At 45.0% G+C, this 15,416-nt stretch overlaps 1 protein-coding gene across 1 annotated transcript in view; it reads right to left on the bottom strand.

The window, feature by feature from the left end:
- EXTL3 (exostosin like glycosyltransferase 3) overlaps positions 1–10,885 on the bottom strand; it is a 125,870-nt gene extending 114,985 nt beyond the window's left edge. The window contains exon 1 of the mRNA XM_082656977.1: positions 10,818–10,885. The gene's annotated coding sequence lies outside the window, so the exon portion shown is untranslated. The remainder of the gene's footprint in view (positions 1–10,817) is intronic.
- Positions 10,886–15,416: the final 4,531 nt, after the last annotated feature.

Below are 15,416 nucleotides of genomic sequence, written 5' to 3'. Positions count from 1 at the left end.
GTTCTTAAGCTGGAAAGTTCATTCCTCCTGGCCCTTCAGAGTACTCTGATTCTCTCCTCAGCCTTCACACATCTAGGTTACCACGTGCCAGAAGCAAGGTGACGAGCTAAGATTACAACCTCATCCCTAACCTTGAAGGATTCAGACTCAGTAAATGATGCCAATACAGAGTGACAGGAGCTGAGACAGGAGGCAGAGGGGGTGGAAAGGCGAACGTGATCATCCCCTCCAGAATGGGCAGGAAGGGTTAGGAGGGCCTCCTGGACAAGGCAACACTTCAGCAGAGTCTTGAAGGATGACGATTTCTCTGGGCAGTGGAGGTGAGGAAGAGTGGGAAGCAGAGGGAACAGCAGAGTATAAAAACCCATGAGGGGCTTCCCTGGTGGCTCAGTGATCAAGAATCTGCCTGCCAATGCAGGGGACACAGGTTCAAGCCCTGGTCCTGGAAGATCCCACATGCTGCGGAGCAACTAAGCCCATGTGCCACAACTACTGAGCCTGCACTCTAGAGCCCGTGCTCCACAACTACTGAGCCAGTGCACCACAACTACTGAAGCCTGCCACCATAGAGCCCATGCACCGCAACTACTGAGCCCATGTGCTCTAGGGCCCACATGCCACAACTACTGAGCCCACACGCCTAGAGCCCATGCTCTGCCACAAGAGAAGACTCCACAATGAGAAGCCTGCGCACCGCAGCGAAGAGTAGCCCCCACTCACCGCAACAAGAGAAAGCTCGCGTGCAGCGACAAAGACCCAATGCAGCCAAAAATAAATAAATTAAAATTTAAAAAAAAAAAACAACTCTTGAGACATGGAACAGGCTTACTTCTGGGGGCTGTAGGTTGCATAGCACAAGTAGAGCACAGGGTGTAGGGAGAGGTCGGAAGATGAGTCTAAGCAAGTGAGAAAGGACCAGACCAGACACTGCCTCGCTCAAGAGCAGTTAAGAAGTTTGAACTTTATCCTGGCTCAGGTGTGAACCAATCATTTTTTTCCTTGGCTTAGCCAAGATTAGAATTGTTGAAAGCAAATTTTCACTAAAGCACAAAGGGAAGAGCAAACAAATACAAAACAAAAAGCAAACAGTAAAAAGCATAAAAATGAACAGCTCACGGGTCCCAGATCTCTTAGCTGCTTCACAAAGTTCTAGCTCCAGATGAGAACTTGTACACAGATGGCTCAGCCCAAGCCCTCTTTCTCTCCTCTACCCATCCATGTTGGCACTGAACAGCTTACCACTTGCTTTGTCCCTGGTGCAAACGTGAGGCCGATGGGGTGTCAAGATCAGCACAGGCCTTATTCAATTCTTGCTTCAAAGCTTAAACGCCTGTTGGACCACTAAGCTCTGGTTTCCTGCCAAGGGATCCTCTACCCCATGAGAACAATGCAAATGACCGAGCTCAACTGAGGGTTAGAGGTTTTCCTACTCAGGTGTCCAATTCAGCCCACTTCTCCAGGTTCTTCTAATGACTCATCCTTAGGTAACTTCCTGAAAGTGACTGTCCGGAATCCCACCACTACAGCAATCTTTTTTTTTTTAATAAATTTATTTTATTTATTTGTTGTTGGCTGCTTTGGTTCTTAGTTGTTGTGTGTGGGCTTTCTCTAGTTGTGGCGAGCGGGGGCTACTCTTCGTTGCGGTGCTCAGGCTTATTGTGGTGGCTTCTCTTGTTGCAGGGCACGGGCTCTAGGTGTGCAGGCTCAGTAGTTGTGGTGCACGGGCTTAGTTGCTCCGTGGCATGTGCGATCTTCTCGGACCACTGCTCAAACCTGTGTCCCCTGCGTTGGCAGGCGGATTCTGAACCACTGCGCCACCAGGGAAGCCCCGCTACAGCATTCTAACAAAAAATACTTTACACGTTCAGTTTTGCCTCCAGATGGTTTCCACCAAAGGTAAAACCCATTCATCTGCATGACGTCTTCAGAGCTGACCTATAAAACGTTATCGAAGATGCTGTCCACAGCTTCAAAACTGTATTCAACAGAGCCCGTGTGGTAAATCCTCCCCTGAGTTTAGTTCCAGGAAAAAAACTGTCTCCTCTAGAGCTGAATTTGTATACTTTATCTTGCCAGAGTAAGAAAATGATGTAACCCAACGTGTTTCCTTTTATACCATGGCTTCCAAGAAACTTAAAACCAAATTCCATGCCAAAATGTCTCATCTCAGATGCCTAGTAGGACCTACTTCCACTTCATTGCTATGACCATTTTTGTTTTATATTTTGAAAATAGCTAGAATAGACTGTGCGTCTCTTATACACCAAGCACCCTGCTTCTCCCGATGTGCCCTTCCTCCTCACGTCATTTCAAATCTAGTGCTTGTTTTACTTAACTACCCCAGTGCCTTATTTTTAAAGTTATGCTTTACCTCGTATCCTATACTTCATATCTCCTAGAAGCAGACAGGTCCAAATATTGTGGATTTTTTTAAAAGACTCTATTCACGGGGCTTCCCTGGTGGCGCGGTGGTTGGGAGTCCGCCTGCCGATGCAGGGGACACGGCTTCGTGCCCCGGTCCGGGAAGATCCCACATGCCGCGGAGCAACTGGGCCCGTGAGCCATGGCCGCTGAGCCTGCGCCTCCGGAGCCTGTGCTCCACAACGGGAGAGGCCACAACAGTGAGAGGCCCGCGTACCACAAAAAAAAAAAAAAAAAAAAAGACTCTATTCACATTTATGCACATAGTTGTGAACAGCCAACCAGGCTTTATCCTTAGAGGCACAGATGGGGAAGTCATTCCATAAAAGTTGGGCTTTTTCCAGACTGCACTGTCTTCCACATCACTCTCCTTTTTTGTACCACTGCTTGTCTCCATGTATGGCTCTTTTTGTCTGCCTTTTGGGGTGTCTGCTGTGGGTATCACCCTGACCCTCCACGCAGGTGTTAAGACTCCAGGCAGTACCATACCATATAAAGAAGACCCTAAAGACTCCATACAAAAACTACTAGATCTAATAAATGAATTCAGCAAAGTAGCAGGATACGAGGTTAACATTCAGAAATCGGTTGCGTTTCTTTACACTAACAACGAAATATCAAAAAGGGAATGTAAAAACACAATACCTTTCAAAATCACACCAAAAAAAAAAATACCTAGGAATAAACCTGACCAAGGAGGTTAAAGACATATATGCTGAGAACTATAAAACATTAATAAAGGAAATTAAAGAGGATTCAGAGAAATGGAAAGAAATACCATGTTCTTGGGTTGGAAGAATATTGGTATAATGGCAATACTACCCAAAGCAATCTACAGATTTAATGGGACCCCTATCAAATTACCCATGACGTTTTTCACAGAATTAGAACAAATAATCCAAAAATTTATATGGAACCATAAAAGACCCAGAATTGCCAAAGCTATCCTGAGGGAAAAAAACAAAGCAGGAGGCATAACTCTCCCAGACTTCAGACAAGTGACAGTAATCAAAAGTGTGGTATTAGTACAAAAAGACACATGGATCAATGGAACAGAATAGAGAGCCCAGATATAAACCCACACACCTACAGTCAATTAATCTTCGACAAAGAAGGCAATATAAAATGGGAAAAAGACAGTCTTTTCAGCAAGTGGTGCTGGGAAAGTTTGACAGCTGCATGTAAATCAATGATGTTAAAACACACCCTCACACCATACAAAAAAATAAACTAAAATGGCTTAAAGACTTAAACATAAGACATGACACCATAAAATTCTTAGAAGAGGGGCTTCCCTGGTGGCGCAGTGGTTGAGAGTCCACCTGCCGATGCATGGGACACGGGTTTGTGCCCCGGTCCGGGAAGATCCCACATGCCGCGGAGCGGCTGGGCCCGTGAGCCATGGCCGCTGAGCCTGCACATCCGGAGCCTGTGCTCGGCAACGGGAGAGGCCACAACAGTGAGAGGCCCGCGTACCGCAAAAAAAAAAAAAAAAAAATTCTTAGAAGAGAACATAGGCAAAATATTTTCTGACATAAATAGTACCAATGTTTTCTTAGGTCAGTCTCTCAAGGCAATAGAAATAAAAACAAAAATAAACAAATGGGACCTAATCAAACTTACAAGCTTTTGCACAGCAAAGGAAAACATAAAAAAAACCAAAAAACAAAAAAGCACAAAAAGACAACCTACAGAATGGGAGAAAATATTTGCAAATAATGTGACCGACAAGGGCTTAATTTCCAAAATATACTAAGAGCTCGTACAACTCAACAACAAAAATACAAACAACCCAATCGAAAAATGGGCAGAAGACTTTAACAGACATTTCTCCAAAGACATATAGATGGCCAGTAGGCACATGAAAAGATGCTCAACATCACTAATTATTATAGAAATGCAAATCAAAACTACCATGAGGTACCACCTCACACTGGTCAGAATGGCATCACTAAAAAGCCTAAAAATAACAAATGCTGGAGAGGATGTAGAGAAAAGGGAACCCCTACACTGCTGGTGGGAATGCAAGTTGGTGCAGCCACTATGGAAAACAGTATGGAGGTTCCTCAGAAAACTAAAAATAGAATTACCATATGATCCAGCAATCCCACTCCTGGGCATATACCTAGACAAAATTATAATTCAAAAAGATACATGGGGCTTCCCTGGTGGCACAGTGGTTAAGAATCCGCCTGCCAATGCAGGGGACATGGGTTCAATCCCTAGTCCAGAAGGATCCCCCATGCCATGGAGCAACTAAGCCCATGCATCACAACTACTGAGCCTGCGCTCTAGAGCCTGCAAGCCACAACTACTAAGCCCAGGTGCCACACTATTGAAGCCTGTGCACCTAGAGCCTGTGCTCCGCAACAAGAGAAGCCACCACAATGAGAAGCCCGCGCACCGCAACCAAGAGTAGCCCCCGCTCGCCACAACTAGAGAAAGCCCGCAAGCAGTAACAAAGACCCAATGCAGCCAAATATAAATAAATAAAATAAATTTTTTTTTTAATTAAAAAAAAGATACATGGGCTTCCCTGGTGGTGCAGTGGTTGGGAGTCCGCCTGCCGATGCGGCGGGCGCAGGTTCGTGCCCCGATCCGGGAGGATCCCACGTGCCGCGGAGCGGCTGGGCTTGTGAGCCATGGCCCCTGGGCCTGAGCGTCCGGAGCCTGTGCTCCGCAGCGGGAGAGGCCGCAATGGTGAGAGGCCCCCACACAGCAAAAAAAAAGATACATGGACCCCAAAGTTCACAGCAGTACTATTGACAATAGCCAAGACATGGAAACAACCTAAATGTCCATAGACAGATGAATGAATAAAGAAGATGTGGTACATATATACAATGGAATACTACTCAGCCATAAAAAAGAATGAAATAATGCCATTTGCAGCAACATGGATGGACCCAGAGATCATCACACTAAGTGAAGCCAGAAAGAGAAAGACAAATACCATATGATATCACTTATATGTGGAATCTAAAATATGGCACAAATGAACCTATCTATGAAACAGAAACACACTCACAGACATAGAGATCAGACTTGTGGTTGCCAGCGGGGAGGGGGGGGCAGGAGAGGGATGGGTTGGGAGTTTGGGGTTAGTAGATGCAAACTATTACATTTAGAATGGATAAACAACAAGGTCCTACTGTATAGCACAGGGAACTATGTCCAATCTCCTGGGATAAACCATAATGGAAAAGAATATGAAAAAAGAATGTACACATGTGTATAAACTGAGTCACTTTGCTGTACAGCAGAAATTAGCACAACATTGTAAATCAACTATACTTCAATTTAAAAAAAAAAGACTCTAGGCAGTGCCCACACTTGGTCTATGCCAGGGGTGAGGTACATGAGCTGCACTCAATATTTCTGCACCTGCAGCCCCTGGACACACCTCATGGGACTCCTATAGCGCTTAGCAGCTTCTTCATTGGAATCACAACTCTCTTAGGCATTTGGTACCTCCCACTTTACCTCATATCACCTCCCTTCAACCCTACCCGTTCCCCCTATTGATCTTTCCAGGAATCAAGGAAGGTTTATATAACTTAGGACTTTATGTCCAAGGGAAACTGGCAGAGCATCTAGAATAAAGCTGGCAGATGGCTGTTAACTAGACAGAAAAGTTGGAAACTGGAGAGGATATTTGGTACAACACAGGCCCTCAAATATTTGGTAATGAATGAATGAACAAATGAATGAATGAATAAAATCCAACTTATCACCAGTTTCCCACCTTGATTACCTAGACAAAGCCAGCAACCAAATACCAGGTTCTAAGCACCCATGTTTCTTCAGCGATTGGAATCCTGTGAATTTGCTGCAGTAAGGCTGATAACAATGGAAAACTTGGTTTCTCTTTCTGCTTAAAAAGAAAGCCAGAGCACACCTCCTTCCGCCCAAAGAGCTTCCTTGTCACTACCAGGTGTGACGGTCTGGCAGAGGCCATGTTTTTGCTTTGAATTCTCCTTCTGCCTGAACTTGCTCAGTGACCCTGGGTAAGTCACTTGCTCTTTTTTGTTTTTGGAAAAATACACATAAAATTTACCGTTTTAGCCTTTTTAAAATGTATAGTTCAGAGTCATTAAATACATTCACATTGTTGTGCAACCATCACCGCCGTCCATCTCCAGAACTCTTTTCGTCTTTCCAAACTGAAACTCTCTACCCATTAAACAGCAACTTCCCATCCCCCTCTCCACCTGTCCTGGCAACCACCATTCTACTTCCCATCTCTGTGAATCTGACCATAAGTGGAATCATAAAGCATCTGCCCTTTTGTGACTGGCCTATTGCACTGAGCATTATGTCCTCAAAGTTCATCCATGTTGTAGCATGTGTCAGAATTTCCTTCCTTTTAAGGCTGAATAATACTTCATTGTATGTACAGACCACATTTTGTTTATCCATTCTTCTATCAGTGGACACCTGCGTTGTTTCCACCTTTTGACTACTGTGAATAATGTCATGAACACAAGTGTACAAGTATCTGAGTCCCGGCGTTCACTTTTTTTGGGTGTACACCCAGAAGTGGAATTGCAGGCTCAGGCAGTAATTCTCTGTTTGCTAGTTTGAGGAACTGCCACACTGTTTTGTTCCATGGGACTTTTAAATGCAGAGACAGAACTGCTTAAAGAGCTGGCCACTGCAGTCATATTGTCATGCTGACTCCTGAGAGATGTTTCGCGGGTGTAGATTTGCCCAGAAGGGTTGTCTTGCCTCATTCTCTAGAGAAGCAGGATCCAGCTGCTGTTTAGAATAAGTCCTGCTTTAGACACAGGACCTGGGTCTGAGCCTGACCCTGCCTCAGGATCCACTTCTGTGAAGTAGGTCAATAATACTTAATTTTCAGGGTTTTTATAAAGGTCAGGGATCATGTACACAAAGCACCAGGTAAGCACTTAGAAAATGAAGCTGTGAATATCACCCTACTGACTGCAAAGGGTGGTTATGAAAACCAAACCACGTAACGGATGAGACCGCTGGAAAGGGTCATGCTTTCTACAAATGCTAAGCCCTCCTCATTTCCTTCCTAATCTCTGCTATGGTCTCCTAGCAGTTTTTCCTGCCTCCTGGCCTCTTAAGTCTATCCTCCACTCCAGCTTCAGAGTGAGCTTCCTAAAGCAGACAGGATCCTGTCCCTCCTGATAAGGCTTTCAGTGGCTCCCCTCACCCTCACCAGGCCTTCCTGTGTTCAGTCTACTTCTCAGATCTTGCCACTCTACCCCCATGATCTTCTTAATGCTTGTCCCCTCCACCTGAAGCACTCTTCCCCCAGTGTTGGCTAAAAGTGAGTCATCCTAGAATTACTAATTTCCGACACTTCCGGGCCTTTCCTGACTCCACCAGACTAGACTCGAGGCCCACGGCACCAGGAGCAATTATCTATCGCCGTCCCAAGTACACGCTTCATTACAACCATCTGTGGGTTGATTTCCCCAACGCGATCAGCTTCTTAACGTCAAGGGTTAGACGATACATCTTTGCATTTCCGGCCTTAGCACAGTGCTAGGATGTTTACTGAACAAATATATATACATATGAATAACAGGGTGGTGCTTTTATTATTGGAAAGTTGGAATAGTTCACGAGGTTAACTCCTGAGTTCATCAGGATAACTGTTTCTAAAGTCTCATATTACATGACCAGTATTAGAATAATTAGTATCATTATATAATGAAGAGTTTTTTTCAAAAACTGGCACCACAAAGGATGGGAGCCAAAAGGGAAATATTTCAAGGTACTTCCTCTATCCCTTCTCCCTCTAAAATAAGTGGGATGTTTTTAAATTGAGCTCCTCGGGTCTTCATGGTTCTTCTGAGAGATATTTTTGCTTCCTTGGCATCTGAGAAATAGCCTGACCTCTACGTGCATGGCCCTGATGACACGACCCCTGATAAGAGATCATCCCTGAAGCTATTTTTCATGAGTGGGCTAAAGTAATGAGTCCAGTCTTGCACTTAGTAGGTGCTTGATAAATATCTGCCCAAGAACTGAGTTCCTCATGAGTTGCTTGTTTGCGCTAAATCCTGTGAACTCCAGTCTGTGGCTGGAGGTCAATTTCTTAATTTACCTCCTTCAGAAGCAAGAACAGTGCCAGCTGTTCCAGTTTTGAAGTAATCAAGGCATTGGAAGGTTGTAAAAGCAATGGGACAATTATTTAAATTGACCTAAAGTGCATATACAGTATTTACAGTTGATGTGGGAATCATCTGATCTGCTTATTTTTAGTGAGCCCATGAATTGGTATTTAAGTTTCATTATATGGGTGTCACTGTCTTTCCATATGAATCTCTTGAAGCTGAAGCCTTAATTGATGCTTGCAATCTACTGTGCAAGGTTATCTTTTTTTTTTTTTTTTTTTTGGCTGCGTTGGGTCTTCCCTGCTGTGCATGGGCTTTCCCTAGTTGCGAGCGGGGGCCACTCTTCGTTGTGGTGCATAGGTTTCTCATTGTGGTGGCCTCTCTCGTAGCCGAGCACCGGCTCTAGGCGTGCAGGCTTCAGTAGTTGTGGCACATGGGCCTAGCTGCCCTGTGGCATGTGGGATCTTCCTGGACCAGGGCTCGAACCCATGTCCCCTGCATTGGCAGGAGGATTCCCAACCACTGTGCCACCAGGGAAGCCCTGTTCAAGGTTATCTTTAACATGTTCTTAAACGGCTCCTTTTAAGCTTCAAACAGTGCCCTCTAGTTCTTATGCGTGCTGGTGATTATTAATGACTTTCTAGATTGTGGTTTTACCTTTGGGGTTTATTGCCACTAACTGAGGACCTTATGGTGGGAATCACTGATGAATACTAGCTAAGAAAATTTTTTTTCTTGCTTTTAATCTTTTAAAGATTTGTATCAGTTTATGCACAAATACACAATGCTTTTAAATGCATATTAACATTAGATGTAGAAAATACAAATATTTTCCAAATACAAAGTATTATACATAATGAGAAATTCATAATTTCATATTTGATGGAAAACAGACACTCCTGGGGGAAAGTACCCAGAGATGGGCTTAAGGATCATTAAGAATTTCTGCTTAACAAAGATTTAGAATCCTAACAACTCCTAGACTTACCTTCTTTCCTTGGGCATAGGCGAGATGATAACTGTTTGAAAGAATTTTCTTGTTTCTGATTGTTATCTCAAATCAAGAGGTGTGTCTAACAAAAAAGGAACCTGTGCTCACAGCATTTTACATTTTGAAGGAAAAATAAAGGCAATTTAGTCGTCCAGACTTCTCAGAGGCAGAAATGTTTTAGAGCCAAGCTTCCCTGATTTCCCATCTTCTGCCTCTTGCACTGTCAGCTAATTTGTTAATTAGGATCACGTTCACCTGAAGAATATATCGTTTAGATGGTCTTCCTAGTCATAATCTTTATTACTAAACAACAAATGAAACTGCTTGGATTTCACAAGTAAAAGCTATCAACTGATATTTATTGGGTGAGGGTTTTAAAGAAAAATAAACCTTTAAAATGAAAACTTATTTTACATCGGAGCTAGGGATCAGAGGACTAAAGTGCTTTTCTGAGCCTTTACAAGTGGGCAAAGGTGGATTCACTTTAGAATCGCAAGTTTCAGATGAGGATTATTTCAGATTGGCATTTTTACCAAGGGGAGCTCTGGGGTAACAGGAAGTGAGACCGAATGGATGGAGCCATGCAGTGTGACCCAGAAAACAGGCTGAGGAGGACAGACCCCAACAAGCTTAAGCTATCCCAGGTGCCCGCATATTCCAGTGCCTTCTATCTGCCTAACTTTATTTTTTGAAAAGCTCGAACTGTGGGATCCCCAAACTAGGGTCAGCTGGGTTGAGGCGCTCTGGGGTGGGGCGCTCAGGGACTGTTGGGAAGCACTGTCCTGGAGAGTAGTTCTGGGGTGTAGAACTTGAGGACACCCACTGGCTCTAGGGTGGCGGAGGCGGGCATGTGACAGACGCCACTCACTGAGTACCTGAAACAGCGGAGACTCAGGACCCACACCCACCCCGAGAATTAGACCCCTATGGACATCTAACTTTTTAGGAGTTTTCACAAAGGCACACATTCTGAAGACACGCAGCCCACACCCACACAAGTTCTCACTCATTCTAACCCCACCCCGGAGTTTTTGCATCCCTACACAAGACAGGAGGGATGAACCAAGAGCTTGAAATTACCCTGGCACAGACTCCCCAAATCAGGTTTCCCAAAGCCCAGCAGAGTCGGGGGGGGCGGGGGGGACAGGGATGATGGGACGGAAACAGAAGACTTTTGAAATAGATTCCTCCGAGCGAAACTGGTAGCTCCATCTCTAAATATTAGCAACGTTAAGACTTCTCCTGTTGGCACAACTAGGAAAAAAAAGACTTCACACCCCCCAAAAGGGACGGTCCGGGAGAGCACCCCCTACCTTGCTACAGCGCCAGGTGGACAGGTCTCCGAGGCCGGGGAAGACACAACCTGATCCGGGGCGGCTGGCCGCAGGAGAGGCGCAGCTGCGAGTGAAGGCTGCCGGAGCTGCGGCCCTGGCCCCGCCCCTCGGACGCCCCGCCCCCAGGACGCCCCGCCCCCAGGACGCCCCGCCCCCAGGACGCCCGCAAACCCTCGGGACTCGGCTGCCTTAGCCGCAGCTCGGTAACCTCCGGACCCGAGCGCCCGGTGCATTGTGGGACGCCGGAGCCCGCTGCTGAGGCTGCGCTGACCCCTGGCGGGCGCGTCCAAAAAGCAGCCCCGGGCTGGCGGGGTGAGTCTGCGGGGACCCGCCGAGGGAGAGGCGGGGCCGGGCACTTCTGGGACAGCTGCGAGCTAGCGTGGGTTACCTGTTGTTCACATCTCAAACTTTGCTTTTCAAAGTGCCTGGGTCCCCCTCTCCCAGGTAGTGACATAAGTAAAAAAAACAAGAAACTTTCAGTCTCGGAAAAGCTTTTTAAGCTAGGAAAAGTAATTTTAAAATCATAAAACTAAATGACATCAAGATTATGGGAAAACCTGAACACTTAGTTTTTAGTTCTGTTGAAACCACAGATCGGCTCAATCTGTCTAGAGAATAAAAATAATATGGAACAGAAACTATGAAAGTGTGTAATTCAGGACTTTCTCTTCCTCAAGGAAATAGTTCAAGTGGAGTAAAATCACACAATATTCACAGTGAAAAATTAGAGTAACAACTAAAATACGTGAAAGGCACAAAGATAAAACGTCGTTGTTTAAATAAGAATATGAACATCATCACTAAGTAGAAATATTTCTATCAAATAATGTTAAAAACAGAACCCAGGAAAGCACATGGCCAATGATTCTGTGTGAAAATATGTGTTGACAAATGTAAATAGAAACTTTGGAACAATGTAAATAGTTTTATATGTCTTAAGTTTGTCTTATTTTTATTAAATAACTTTTTAAACGTTTCTAACTTGTAGGTACTAGTTCTAATTTTGGATGGCTTTGCAATATTTCAGTTTCCCCTCATTCTACATGATAAAGAAAAAATTCTGAGGTTTTAACAAAGATAAGACATTAAAGAGTTTTGCTTATCTGCAAACCCTGATGGGGCACAAAAGAAAAGTAAATTTACTGGGGAGTGTATTAGTTTCCTTGAGCTACAAACTACCACAGACTGGGTGGTTTAAGCCACAGAAATATATTGTCTCACAGTTCTGGAGGCTCAAAGTCTGAGATCCAGGAGGTCCCATTCTGAGGTGCTGGGAACTAGGACTTCAATCTATGAATATGGGGTGACGGGACACAATTCAGCCCATAACAGGGAGCAAGAGCTTGAGATTCAAAGTATAATCTTACGAAAAGGGCACTCACCCAATGACAAAAATAATAGTAATAATGTATACAGTCTCAAATGTATCAAAACCATGACAACTTAGAGTAAAACCAAACTGATGACAACATTCTTCTTTCTGTCCTCTAACACATTTCAGGCCTTTCCAGTGGAACCAGAGATGTTAATGGAATAAGGTAGCCTCTAGCTTCACAGATAGTAGATCTGATGTGTCTGGCCTCCTGCAGGAAGGGCTTGGAGAAGGGTGTGTCCAAGTGCCCAGAAGAAGGGCGGCATCTCTTACATTTGAGCACCGAGAACAAGGCAGAGAGGCCATGGGTGGAGAATTATAGGAAGCAGGATCCTGTCATTGGAGAGCACACACAGACACCCTCCTGTGAAGAACTCAGCTTTAGTTCAAGAAGCCGATAAGAGCCTCAGCTTGGGGAGGGTGCCCTGCGAAGGTGGAATCCAGTCTTCCGAGCCGAGCCAGCCTCTCCCAAGTAACCTCACCACATGGGTGGGAAGAGAAGCTTTAAATCATCCCTGAGCCCTGCCTTCTGAGGTGATGGGGACCCAGAAGATCTCTTGAGAGAAGGAAGTCCTGCCTAATACTTCCAGATTCGTTTATTTGTTTGTTAATTCTTCTGAAAGAACCAGAAGCCCACTTAGAGGTGTACTGATAAAAATAACTGGCTCTCGAGAAAGAAAAGCTCTGATTCGTGGTGCTTGCAGATTTCTGTGGTGTAAATAAAACTGAGCAGAACCCTGTGGGGCTCCTGGGCATGGAAGCCTTTCTGTGTCCCCCATTTCTTGTTTGTAGGGAATAGGCTTCTTTCAGCCTCCATGACCTTCCCTGAGTTCCAAAGGGCAGGTTCAAACAGTTGCTAATCAGGGAAGGGAGGGGATGCAGAGACAAGGGAGGATCAGTCGAGAAACAATAGTGCAGCCTCGGGCAGGGTCCTGATTCTGCCTCAAGGGACACACATAACAATATCTTTGAGCTCTTCTGCAGAACTAAAACCCCCAGCAAATGGAAGATGTTTACTACTCGAAGCATTCTTCATTCCAGAGAGAAGGTCACAAAAACAAAAGCTTGAGAACAAAAAGCTCATCAGGAGACCACCTGAGGCCAGATTAAAGGCATGCAGGCCCCGCCTAATCCTTATCAGCAGCCCTGCCCCTGAACTATAGCTATAAAACTCCTCACCAAATCCTCCCGGGTTTGGACACACAGTTTTTCAGGGCACAAGCCTGCTGTGTCCCCGTCTGCCTGGCAAAGCAATAAAGTTATTCTTTTCTACGTCACCAAAAACTCCGAGATTCGATTTGGCTGTGGCCCAGACAGGCTGAGTTTTCAGCATCATAAATACTTCCACCGTGGCTGATTTCAAGCTACCAACATAAGGTCTCTGAACACAGAGTTGGAATGCCAGCATGCCACCAAGCCCTGGTAATTGGCTTCAGAGTCTCAAAGCCAGGTGGCGGCCAGGGAGCCGTTTCTGGGGGCACCCCAGTGAGGAATAGAGAGAAGGGCAGCTCTTATGGGTGTGGAGCAGAGCCTCCAGCTGGGCAGCCGTGCTAGCAGGGAGCCACGGGCAGTGGGGAGGCCCAGTGAGAATCGGGGACCACACACAGCCTCCAAGGCAGCGGGGATAGGGATCGGGGTGAGGAGACCAAACACAGCAGGAGGAAGTGCACTCAGAGTGAAGTAAGTCAGAAAGAGAAAAACAAATACTGTATGCTTACACATATATATGGAATCTAAAAAAGAAAAAAAAAAGGTTCTGATGAACCTAGGGGCAGGACAAGAGTAAAGACGCAAACGTAGAGAATGGACTTGAGGACACGGGGAGGGGGAAGGGGAAGCTGGGACGAAGTGAGAGAGTGGCATGGACATATATACACTACCAAATGTAAAATAGATAGCTAGTGGGAAGCAGCCACGTAGCACAGGGAGATCAGCTCAGTGTTTTGTGATCACCTAGAGGAGTGGGATAGGGAAGGTGGGAGGGAGACGCAAGAGGGAGGGGATATGGGGATATATGTATACATATAGCTGATTCACTTTGTTATACAGTGGAAACTAACACAACATTGTAAAGCAATTATACTCCAATAAAGATGTTAAAAAAATAAAATAAAATAGATAATTAATAAGGACCTACTGTATAGCACAGGGAACTCTACTCAATGCTCTCTAATGACCTATATGGGGAAAGCATCTTAAAAAAGGAGTTGATATATGTGTATGTATAACTGATTCACTTTGCTGTACCGCAGAAACTAACACAACATTGTAAATCAACTATACTCCAATAAAAATTTAAAAAAAAGAAAGTTACTTTATGACCCTAAACATGGGCCACTGCCAGGAAAAATGAGGAAGTAAACAGCCAGCATCTTCTTTTTGTGTCTTTCCCTTCCAGGCACCAGGTGTTGATAACTGGTATGAATCACTAAGGGTAGAATTTTAGGCATGAGTGGGAAAGAAATTTTTCGGATGTAACAACGCTGCAGGCACTCCTCAAATCACACCATCACACACATCACATACTCAGCTTGGCTGAAAGGCCGGTCCTACCTGGACAGATCCTCTCAAGACTGAGACACTCTGACAGGAAGTGGGCTTTGAAAGAACATCCTGCTTCCTGGAGTTGAGCATAACTGGGAACACTAGGCTACCCTGATGTAGTCTGAGTGAAAAGGGCTTGAGATGATAAAAGAGGACGTGGCTAAAACAAGGAAGCAAAAAGAACCTTGCGGAATAAGCCCTGTAAATCAATTTTGTTTCCCTTCCATTTCCTAAGCCTGGAGACAAAAACCACAGCAAGTTCTAAGACAGCCTGTGCAGAGCCACTAGGTACTGCGGTCACCAGGGTGCTCCTGGGAGCCTTCGTGTGTTCCTAGCTCCTGCTCTATATCCAAGTCCACACTCAGTACACAACTGCTAATGAATTCACTTAGAAAGGAAAGCTCCTAAGCATTCAAGCAATATCAGCCTTGTGCAAAAATCTTAAGGAGCACAAGATTTGCCTTTTACATCTGACTGTCTCTCTCTGTGGGGCTTCCATCTCGCTGTCTCCATTACTGACTCTTCATCTCTACAGCTTCCCCATTTCCTTCCACATAAAATTATCTTGACCTGTTTATTGAAAGGATCTTATATACGAATTCATACTAAGGTATGCATGACTGAAAATAGCCTACTATACTGCCTTTTGCAAGAGTAGTCAC

The sequence above is a fragment of the Grampus griseus genome (assembly GCF_964374135.1).
Source record: "Grampus griseus genome assembly, chromosome: 6".
NCBI classification, from domain to species: domain Eukaryota; kingdom Metazoa; phylum Chordata; class Mammalia; order Artiodactyla; family Delphinidae; genus Grampus; species Grampus griseus.
This window is presented reverse-complemented; position numbering and strand designations above follow the sequence as displayed.